The sequence below is a fragment of the Triplophysa rosa genome, unplaced genomic scaffold, assembly GCF_024868665.1.
Source record: "Triplophysa rosa unplaced genomic scaffold, Trosa_1v2 scaffold78_ERROPOS2324277+, whole genome shotgun sequence".
NCBI classification, from domain to species: Eukaryota; Metazoa; Chordata; class Actinopteri; order Cypriniformes; family Nemacheilidae; genus Triplophysa; species Triplophysa rosa.
In genome coordinates this window covers 260-12,495 of record NW_026634803.1, presented here as the reverse complement: position 1 = coordinate 12,495, position 12,236 = coordinate 260, and positions in this window count along the sequence as shown.

Sequence of the window (12,236 nt, the reverse complement as noted above, 5' to 3'; positions counted from 1 at the left end):
TTATTTTGTAAGAAAGAGCACAACTGAGTGGACACTACTTTTTCTAGTATTTTAGACAGGAAAGGGAGATTTGAAATCGGTCTATAGTTTCCTAGTTCATTGGGGTCTAAGTTTGGTTTCTTGATAAGAGGCTTAATGACGGCCAGTTTAAAGGCTCCTGGGACATGGCCTAGATTAATTGACGAGTTGATAATGTTATAAATGGGCTCAATTGCAACGGGTAATAACTCTTTTAATAATTTAGTTGGTATGGGATCTAATAAGCAAGTTGTAGGTTTAGATGTTGCAATAAGTTTAATTAAATCTTCCTGTTTTATAGGTGAAAAACACTGTAGCCTTTCTTTTTGGGCGATGGTTGGTACTAATTTATAGGACAGACTTGGAGGTTGAGTTTTTACTATTTTGTCTCGTATGTTTTCAATTTTCTCTGTAAAAAAATTAATGAAATCATTGCTACCAAGGTGCGGCGGAATACCCAGGTCAGGTGAAGTCTGTTTATTTGTTAGTTTAGCAACTGTACTAAATAAAAACCTTGGATTGTTTTTGTTAGTTTCTATGAGGTTACGGAGGTGCTTAGCCTTTGCTGCTTTTAGTGCCTTTTTATAACAGTTTGCACTCTCTTTCCACGCAATTTTAAAGACTTATCTACAGGAAAAGCAGTCAACTGGCTCAACGGTATCGAGTCTGGCTCTTTTAGGCTGTCTTTTGCAGGTGGAGATACAGCACAGCGGGATTTTAAACGTTCCCCTATGGAATTTAAATGGACCCAAAACTCACGCGCATGGAATCCGCGCGTGCACGCGCTATGCAAACGCGCATAATGATAACCACGCGCGGAAAGCTGCTCCGCGAGGGCGCATTTAAACTCCGCGAGCGAGCAGAACAGTATCCGCAAGCGGAAAAGAATCCTCGCGCGGGCGCATTTCTGCTCCGCGAGCAAAAACTCAGTCCGCGAGCAGAGGCTTTGACGAGCGCGCGCGCGATTCTCTCTATGCTCTCGCAACTGCTCAACACTTGCTCGACGGTGAGTTGACTTCTGAGACTTTGGAGGCGGGACAATGCATGTTAAAAGTTACCAATCAAATGAGGTCTCCGCGCATTTGATTGGTAACTTTTAACATGCACTCACCTACATGCAGTCACCTACAGATTACATGTTTTACTACCGAATGATTAGTGTATTACCTTGCCTTAGCTATGTGTTCGTGTTTTAACTAGTGACATTTTGATTTCTTACATCTGTCAACAAAAATTATGCTATATAATATAGCAGTTAATCTTACATGTCATGTATGACCTATTTAAAACATACTATAATAATATAATTAAATGTCTCCTGTAGTCATTAAATTTGAGTTATCTAATATCTGTTTACTGGCATAGCCCGTTTTAATATTTTCAAAACAAATAAAGCAAAACAAATAAATTATTTAAATTAAATTTTAGAGAGTACATCTTAAAATTATAAGAAAATATTAACACTACAAAAGCAATTATGAATACACATACCAAACTATTTATTTCTAACTTCCTGTCAAGATGCCAAATATATAAATCCAAAGCCAAGGGCATACATAACACTGTAACCCAAGTTTAAAAACGGAAAAAAGTATCGTGTTATGCCAAATTAAGACGTCTGTACAACGGGTACATCTCGGAGACTGTAGGTGAGTGCATGTTAAAAGTGACCAATCAAAGGATCAGAGAAGTCTGCCATTGTCCCGCCTCCAAAGTCTCAGAAGTCAACTCAACGAGCGAGCAAGTGTTGAGCAGTTGCGAGAGCATAGAGAGAATCGCGCGCGCGCTCGTCAAAGCCTCTGCTTGCGGACTGAGTTTTTGCTCGCGGAGCAGAAATGCGCCCGCGCGAGGATTCTTTTCCGCTTGCGGATACTGTTCTGCTCGCTCGCGGAGTTTAAATGCGCCCTCGCGGAGCAGCTTTCCGCGCGTTGTTATCATTATGCGCGTTTGCATAGCGCGTGCGCGCGCGGATTCCATGCGCGTGAGTTTTGGGTCCATTTAAATTCCATATTCCCCTAGCATAGGTACGCAATGAGAGTGAACGAGGGAACTTGAAAGGGAACGTCTCCGGTTACGTACGTAACCTCGGTTCCCTGAAAGTAGGGAACGAGACATTGCGTAGGCTTCTGTGTTGTATTTCTCGGATTCTTATCCATGTTCGTTCAGTTGAAAGATTCCGAGTCAATGCCGCTCGGTGCCAGCCTATATGCCGCTCGTTGCCGGTTTTTGCAGCCTGTTTGGAAATAACACATCTGTAGAAGACGGAGAAAACATCACCTTCTTTAAAGCGGCAGTCCGCAAGTTCTTTTGAGTAAAAATTAGCTAAAAACAATTATTAAGCAAGTACATGAAAGAACTGTGTTTAAAACTGTGTCATTACCCTTGCTGGATTCACCACTGAAAGCTTGTAATAATGGTTTGTAATTTGCCCTGTCCGGTCGTCTTTCCCGGAGATCCTTATATGGTGTCTTTCGTCTATGCGTCATTTCGTCACATTCGTACACAGAACGAAGAGGATCCGGCTGCTAGCCCGCGCGTAGATACTGCGAGTGACAGGATAGCGTGTACTCACAACTGCTGGGTAGGATTTCATACAACGTTTAGTATTATTTATAGCGGCGTTTAGTACTTTTACTTTTAAACGCCAAGCACTGTTTAAATCTGGGGATTCGTCATTTGTGAGAAACAAGAAAGAACGAACTGATGACAGTTTACAAAGAAACGGGGAATGTGATCGGACTCGTGCGAAAACAAGAATTAATATTGGCAAGGCATTTCAAAGGTGGCGTGAACTCCGTGATCTGAAAGGATTGTAAACGGATGCAGACATCGCTTTATTTCTTCTGAACAGGTAAGACACCCGTAGCGCACTTGTTGTGTTAATACAGACGGGTAGTTTCTTCGGTTGTTCTTTCTCTCTTTGTTATGGTCATTATGACAAATGTAATTTAACACCTCTTGGCACGGGATTGGTATTATCTGGGGACCTCGTGTGATTTAGAAATGACCTCCCCACATCTGTATTTCCCGTGGCGCGAATTAGCACGGACAAGTGAAGCCTGTGATTTTACTCAAACTTACGGACTTATATCCCGGACATGATGGCAAGGCTTTGCATATAGTATATATAGTTGTATGAAGTATAATGATTTATGACCGTGCCTGTCAGCATTTGAGACCCGCGTTCGGGGATCTTCTGTCCGGTTCGCGTTACGGGAGTTTCCATGAGAAATAACAAAACTGGAGACTCCCGGTCAAAACGGCAGTGTTGGCAGGTATGGAAATGACCCAGCACCCGAAATAATATTAAAACACTTCAACACAGCCTCCATTTGCGCTATTTGTGTCTGTTTATGTTCTTATTTGTTTCGTGTTATATCATCTGCCATGTTATCTGTGTTTATTATGCGCTACTGGTGTACAGTGAAGATTCTCACCGGAGCACTGTCACAGGCCACGACTCAAAACATCAGACTCATCAGCGCAGTTGAGCAGTGCCGAATCACATTAACTCACTTAAAGAAATACCTCCGCACATCACCTGCAGTAGCAATTACAAACTGAGATGGCGACAAAGAGGCCAATCCTACGGACTTCCGCTTTAACATTTTACACCCGTTTTTTTGTTCACGTTTTTTTTCACATTACTCCTATTTAAGGCACGGACATTACATTTATTGACAACATTGTGACCGTATGCGGTGCCTATTAATAATACGTGTTGTTATAAAACCGTAAGCCATTTAAATTTTTTACATTTAAATGCATTTAGCAGAATCCATATAGCTTATCCAAGCTATACGTTTTTAACAGTTTGTATGTTCATGGAATCGAACCCACGATCAAATTTGCTCAATCACTGTGCCACAGGAACACACAAATCCTGTTAACTGCGTGTACAGTATATGAACAACATATCCTGCAATATCACCGTTATTCATGATGTATATCACAAGTAATATAATAAACGACTACAACTAATTCAATTCTGCATCTCTTTATTTGTGTATCATAACGTATTGAGCCAAAAACTTAAGTTTGGCTAGACACAAAGCAGAAGTTGCTGTCAAATGCAGATTCCTAGATGAAGAACATATGAAGAGTTTGTAACTCCGTTTTTAAAAATGTTCAAAATTCATGTTTTTTTATTGTGCATTCCAAATAATATGAATTAAACTGCAGTTGGTTTGTTTTGATTTAAGCCATAACAACTCAGAAAATACAGCTAACTAACACAATAAAAACATGATAATAAAAAAATATGATTTTTTAAACGGAGACTCTTCCGCTCTAGTATCACTTTCGTTGCGGTAGCTCGTTGATATAACCAGATCACTGTTTGTGTTCGTGAGTATGAATTTCTTTAATGTTTGCTAGGAACCCAAACTTTGCTTTATTGTTGACATTTCTACTAAATGGAACTTTCCATATTATCCTCGTTCGTTCTCTTGTTGTTATTATGTTGTTTATTGTCTACTTCCTCATTTCAACCCGTCCAAAGCGTAACACTTAATTAAACCAATAAGCTGTTCCTAATCAAGAACCAATGAAAGTTTAAGTTGGCGGGGCGACATGAGAGGGTGCTCGCTGCAGAGCCAAGGGCGTGGAGCAAAGCTCCAGCTCCGCCTCGTGGGACATAGTGGGCGGAGCTTGAGCTACTCTGTAGTCTACTCTGTACTCTGTACAGGCCATCGGAACTTACACAATTTGCATCGCACGGTAAAAAAAAGCGCCCATTAAAGATAAGGTCCGTGTATCATCTGATCATTTGATTATACCATTCAATATAACAAACGGAAAAAGAAAAAAACAGTCGATATTTCGTTTTTCCGTTTTTCTGTATGCACAAAAATAAAAAAAACGATGTTTTTCTTCTCATTTCATCTTGAAACGGGAAATCCAATAAATAAATAAACCAAAACGAAATAATTACTGTTCTTCTAATTTTTTGGTGATGTTGCACGGATTTCTGCGCGCGCGAGCGCGGCAGCGCGCCTAGAGCTCTTCGCGAATCTCGCGATCCATCAGTTATCATTTACAATCGCTTCGCTCGAGCTGTACATGTTTCATATTCATAAAATGTTTTTAAATAATATGACATATCACGAGATATCGGAAAAGAGGCTCTCTGGGGAACACTGCAACATTATTATGGTCCCTCCGTGAGGTACAGGTTCTGGCATGTTACCTAAAAACAGTAGCCTAAACTGATGTAATGTAATAGTGCAAATGACTACATAAAAACCTCACAGTTTCAACACAAACTGAACATCTTTTATGAATTACTCTATAGCAGGACAATAGTTTTAGCTGGGGGAACCTAATGAACTCGGTTGAGTGAGGTTACGGGGGGGTTAGGGGATGTTCGCATAACATAATTTATAAATTACAAAAGTAATTTATGGATTTACACATCAAGCCAGCTACTTAATTGTTTACTTAAATGTCACATATTAAAAGAAATAATGCTAACAAACGTCGACTGTAAGCTCTGGAAAGTATTGTATGTGAACGTTAGGCATTGTTCAATATATATTTTTGAAATATTTTCCACAGTCATGGCCTCCTCTCTCAGTGTGACTCTTTCAGTGGGAGTGAAAAGTGCAAACAAAGCATATGCAAATGCGTTCATTTCCATTTCGAGCTTCGCAAGTTCGCATGCACTTGAATTCATCTGCATTCACTCTAATAACATGCATATGTTTATACTAGTTTATACTAACACAAATGAATGTCTGTGTTCTTATGAAAACCACCTTGTTTTATCCTGTATTTATTTTTAAATGAACTAGCTACAAAATGTATTTTTTTACAGGTGTGAGGAGTGATGGAACAATACTTGTGATGGACACAATTACTGTGTCATGCATTATGAAATGTATGGCAGATCTGTTTGAGATCATACCTTTTTCAGCCAGCCGTGATTTTCAGTATTGTATAATTCAGTCATAGTGAACATAAGAAGGGGAAGTTCTCTTTAAAACCATAACATTTTTATTGCAATAAGATCAATTATGTCTTTATTTGGATTTGGATGCCCATATTGTTATTTAATCTAGAATGTATTGTTTTGTTGTATTTCTTAAAAAAATTGGTGAATTCCATTTCTCCAGGCCATTGGAACATGTCTGTACTGACAGATTTTGAGGTACAGCTTTTTAACTTCTTTGCATGTACAGGTACCTCTTTAATATCTGTAGTGGAGAGTTGTGAAAGAATATAGTACATATTTTTTTAACAAAACTATGAGCAAACATAAAGGTTTGCCTGAACATGGAACAAAAAGTCATTACCAAAAGTCATTATTAGTCAAAGGTATTCATGTTGATGGTAAGTGGTCTTATAATTGCTGTACATTTGTCTTGTTGTGTGCTAACCACAAACATTTCTTAATATAGTTTTGGTTTTGTATTTCTGTATGCACACTGTTATGCTCTCAAGGCCATTTGATTTTGCTTTGGTAAGTTTGCATCCATTTATGGTTATTTGTTAAGCAAGAAGGACTGAGAACACCATCAAAAGAATTAAAAAATGATTCAGATGTTCAGTTGCTATCTTTAATCAATCTGACATACAATCAGAAAGTGGTAGTGCTATCAGTTAATTCAGGCATTTCCTCTGACAAGGTATGATATTTATAACTATATTTTTGGTTAAAACCTCCATAATGTGCATTTCCAGTATGCATGCAGTATATACAAATAAAATAATGCACGCCTAAAAACATTGTAATGTCCGTCACTTTCCACAGTCAAATCCCACAGCCAGTTGCCCAAGAAAGAAAACTAGCAAAACCAGATGAAACAGAAGTCATTCCACCTGAGTCAGAAGTCATTGAGATTATCCAAACACCAAGAATCTATCTCTGTATGTAGACGACATCTTTATTTATTACTTGACTATTGTTTGTTTCTGTATACTTTTTTTGTTTAAGTGTTTATGAGCAGCACTTGATTAATTACATTATTATTGGAATTTCTTATATTACACAAAGGATTCAGCGGTCATGAGAAATATTCATCTGGCCTGTGAGTGGGTGGAGGAGAACCAACGCCACTTTGCTGGGAAGATTGAACTGCCAAAGATTTTAAGAATGAAGGAGGATGATGCCTTGTTGGCTATCACAATTTGTGACTTATTTATAAACACATTATATGAAGGTGACATGGACGAAGAAGAAATCCGGGCTCCTTTCTTATTCACTTTTCAGAGGACATGGAATTTGCAGGAAATACGAGACAAAAGAAATATCTGTGTGTCTTGTTTCTTCAACCCTGACTTGTGAATATTGTGGGATGTTGTAAATATTATAAATGTTAACATTGTATGTAAATATCGTTTTGTTTTCGTAAAATAACATAAAAATTCTGTGTGAAAATAAGTGTTGTATTCTTGAAAAATATTTATATTTTTATAGATTTTGTATTATATTATATTTATTATATTTTATGTACATATTTATTTTATGTTAGATGCACAATTTGCTAAGTAAGGTTAATAGAAACAAATAAATCCAGCAACACCTGCAGGACAGTGGAATATGTGACTATTAAATTATACAACTCCCAAATGTCGTGGATTGGATGCCTTGTCTCTGAGCACACCTTTTACAATGTTCATCCTGGCAAATCACAAGGCTGGTTTCAGACTACTTTGCTTTGACTGGTTATATATTGAAATAGCATAATGCATAGCCTACCACGTGAAGGCTGAGTCTATCCTCGATTACAGTAATATAATCCATTCCAATGATTATATTTACAAGATTTTTGTAGTACGTGCGTTCATATATACCAGGGGTATTCAATTAAAGTTCCAAGAGGTCCAGTCTTTACACTTTCTTCAATATGTTTTGTTTTGTTATATATTAAATAACAAAAAAATAATATTTAATCAATTTAGCCCACTTGGATATATATATATACTGTATATACACTCACCTAAAGGATTATTAGGAACACCATACTAATACGGTGTTTGACCCCCTTTCGCCTTCAGAACTGCCTTAATTCTACGTGGCATTGATTCAACAAGGTGCTGAAAGCATTCTTTAGAAATGTTGGCCCATATTGATAGGATAGCATCTTGCAGTTGATGGAGATTTGTGGGATGCACATCCAGGGCACGAAGCTCCCGTTCCACCACATCCCAAAGATGTTCTATCGGGTTGAGATCTGGTGACTGTGGGGGCCATTCTAGTACAGTGAACTCATTGTCATGTTCAAGAAACCAATTTGAAATGGTCAGATGTGTGCGTCATATAAGGGTAGCCCCCCACTGTGGACCCTGCGTCGATGAAACCCACGTGCCCTCCGGGCCATGGGCTATGGCCCTATTTACACCGGATGCCCAATTGGCACTAAGGGGCCTAAAGGTGGCCAAGAAAACATCCCCACACCATTACACCACACCACCAGCCTGCACAGTGTAACAAGCATGAGGATCCATGTTCTCATTGTGTTACGCCAAATTCTGACTCTACCATTTGATGTCTCAACAGAAATCGAGACTCATCGAGCCAGGCAACTTTTTCCAGTCTTCACATGTCCAATTTTGGTGAGCTCGTGCAAATTGTAGCCTCTTTTTCTCTATTGTTAGTGGAGATGTGAGTGGTCCCGGTGGGGTCTTCTGCTGTTGTTAGCCCATCTGCCTCAAGGTTGTGCGTGTTGTGGCTTCACAAATGCTTTGCTGCATACCTCGGTTGTAACGAGTGGTTATTTCAGTCAAAGTTGCTCTTCTATCAGCTTGAATCCGTCGGCCCATTCTCCTCTGACCTCTAGCCTCAACAAGGCATTTTCGCCCACAGGACTGCCGCATACTGGATGTTTTTCCCTTTTCACACCTTCTTTGTAAACCCTAGAAATGGTTGTGCGTGAAAATCCCAGTAACTGAGCAGATTGTGAAATACTCAGACCGGCCCGTCTGGCACCAACAACCATGCCACGCTCAAAATTGCTTAAATCACCTTTCTTTCCCATTCTGACATTCAGTTTGGAGTTCAGGAGATTGTCTTGACCAGGACCACACCCCTAAATGCATTGAAGCAACTGCCATGTGATTGGTTGATTAGATAATTGCATTAATGAGAAATTGAACAGGTGTTCCTAATAATCCTTTAGGTGAGTGTATATATATATATATAAGGTATGATCTTTTATCAGGCCATTTATTTAATATTTTGATATCCACAGTATATGTATTGTAGGCTCTGTGGCTTTAGGGGGATGCCCTCTTAAGTCTGATCATTAATATTTGTAAACAAAAATGCTACAAACAACAAATTTAATGTAAGAATTAAATTGCTCTCATTATAAACAGAAAACAAAGTTACTTACTAAATTAGCCTTTCATGCCTTTCATACCAGAACTACTTCTATCTTTAAATTCCCAATTAGAACAAAATGTGATCCTGCTGGTGAAAACCCAGCGAGTCTTTTTACTGTTTTCTACATAAAATCATCCTACAGAAAATTCTGTGAAAATACAATATCTTCAATATTGACTTAATAATGTCATTTCAAAGATTAAAAGTTTTGTTAATGCTTGAAATTAATCTTTGATGCTTGTTATTTAATAATTAATTCGTTTATGAGACTTTAGCCTGGGTTTTCACAGGGACACAAATGTTTACATGCTGATCAATAATGCTAATGCTAAATGTAGGCTAGATAAAAACGTTATGGTTCATAAAATATCGCAAATCTGGTTGAAAGGTTGAAGACATATAGCAAACAGTAAACAGACTGACAGAAACAAATACTTTAATATTGCTGCATTTTGTTTACTGTTGTCTCCATTTATCTGCTCTGCGTGTCTGCACTAGTGTTGTTAAAATAAGCACGTGTCTGCTGCTCTTCATGCGGCGCGTCTTTGGCGGGAGAAAGGAAAAGGGTTCAAATGAAGCGCGTTTATAGCTAAAAGATGTCGCTATATCCTGTGATAAAAGATCAATTACATAAATGTTCCTGAGAGTACGCGTGATGTGATTCTCCGTTGTGTAGACGCGCGGAACAATTTAAACAACTGAAAGAGTCAAAATGTTAAATGTCTCGCGGTCCGGATGAAACGAAGCAAAGGTCCGGATCCGGCCGCGGTCCGCCAGTTGACGATGACTGATATATACGAATAAAAAAAGGACAGATACGCTAACCTAGGCCGAACTTTATTACACAAATTAATCCGATTATTTTAATTCACATCTAAACCACACGTTAATGCGATGGAAAAAAAAGAAGTAAAGAGATAGTAAGCTTTCACATTGCCTACTAAGTGTAGTAATTTCCCAGCCAACATTTTTTTGTGGGGCCAATGTAGGCCCCATATGGGCTTGAGGCATGGGCCCCAAGTGGGTTTGTCCACGGGTTCCATGTCGGCCCTATGTGAATTAGCCCATATGAATCCTACATAGAATCTGAGTGGGGCCCATGTGGGACCCAAGTGGGCAACATGCATAAGCCCCATATTGGTCCCACTTTATAAAGCCCATGTGGATTAAACCAAGGCCCTGTATGTTTAATGGAGGATCCCTGCATAGTGTATACTTGAGTGGTTCTAGATTATGTTTTTTGAGGTTTCCTACCTGGACAGTACAATTTTTGTTATTGCTAAATTGTAATTGACCTTTCCCATTCTTATGCTCTACCAAATACAATGCAATTTTTACTGATTACATGATAACTGCAGCATTTGGATGTTGCTTTGTTAGATGTTAGTCTTCAAAATGAATAATCTACTACTTTATATTTGCCTGTACATCATAAACATAATAGGTGCATTCTGAAAATGAAAAACACATGGATGTTCAATATCAAATTTATTATAATTTTCTGATCCTTAACACAGAATATTTAACTCAACCTTAAAAACAGTCTTAAATGTTAAATTAATTAAAAATATTTTGATAGATTTCAGATTAGAAAGGGTACTTTAAACTCAACTGAACAAAAAATATTTTGAACGCTTAAACTGCTGACAGTCCAGACTGCGTTAAGGGCTCTTTTTCCACCCCTGTCTCATGCTCCAGTGGTTTCAGTCCACACCTGTAACAGAAGAACACAAATACAGTTATTTGATATGTCCAGCATCATAGTTTACAGCACAAATGAGTACTCTACATGCTATCAATTTAATGTCAGACAATTCAAAGATGCAGCAATGATGCTGCATCCCCCCTGGGGTCCGAGTGGGTTTTAAATCCTGGAGAAATTTTGTCATGTCCTGAGATTTGTGCTTTTTAGTAATGCACCCATATTTTAATACATTGTTATAAGTGGTGGGACATTATCACGTCGTGCTGTCAATCACTCTCTGGTAACGTTACGCTGAGAACCCTCAAAGGCTTTTCATTTATAATTAGCACTACATGAACCAGAAATATAACGCAAACAAAGCAAATACAACAAATCCGTGTTATATGATGTACATTGTCAGTAAAAAACAAGGTTCTTGAAGAACACATTAACGTATTTAAAATGTAATGGGAAGTAGCATTCTAGCACTACACAGGCTGCAGACAACGATAGCGCGGGCTGCGTAATCTACTGGAGTCACGCCATCTGCGGTTCGGATAAGTGCGGTCACGCTATCTACGCTTAAAAATATACTGCGGCTCTACACGGGGTTGTACGGTAACGATCCTCTTGTAAAGTCGAATTGTGAAAAGTAACCGCTGTCTGCACTTCTAGAATTTCGTTGTGGTGATAAGGCTTAATATCGTGGTTTTACAGCAAACAATTAGTGTATATTCGCATTTTTTTGTTTTTTTGCCTATGCAATCAGAGCATTTGGATCCGGAAACGGCATATGGCCTTTGATATATGGTGTGACGTATTCTAAAATATGACTTACAAGAAAAACCATAGCCCCTTGTTTAATTAATTATCATTTGTTTATTTAAAAAATATATATTATTATTGTTTTGTTTTGGTTATATTATAATTGTATTTATTTTATGCACCTGGTCTGTTTTCTATTACAACAATGTTTTGAAATGCCATGTTGTTTTATATACGAATAGTTGTAAAAAAAATATGGTGTGACGTCAGGTTTAACAAGCGGATAGGTGTGTTCAACTTTTAAAAATTTTGCTATAAGATAATCATTTAGTGGGAAAGTTTTATTAAACATTGTATTAAATTATACACAATGGTGGATTTTATATGAAGTTTTCATGCTGTTTACCTGTTTCATTCTTCAATAATTGCACCCCAAATAAAAAA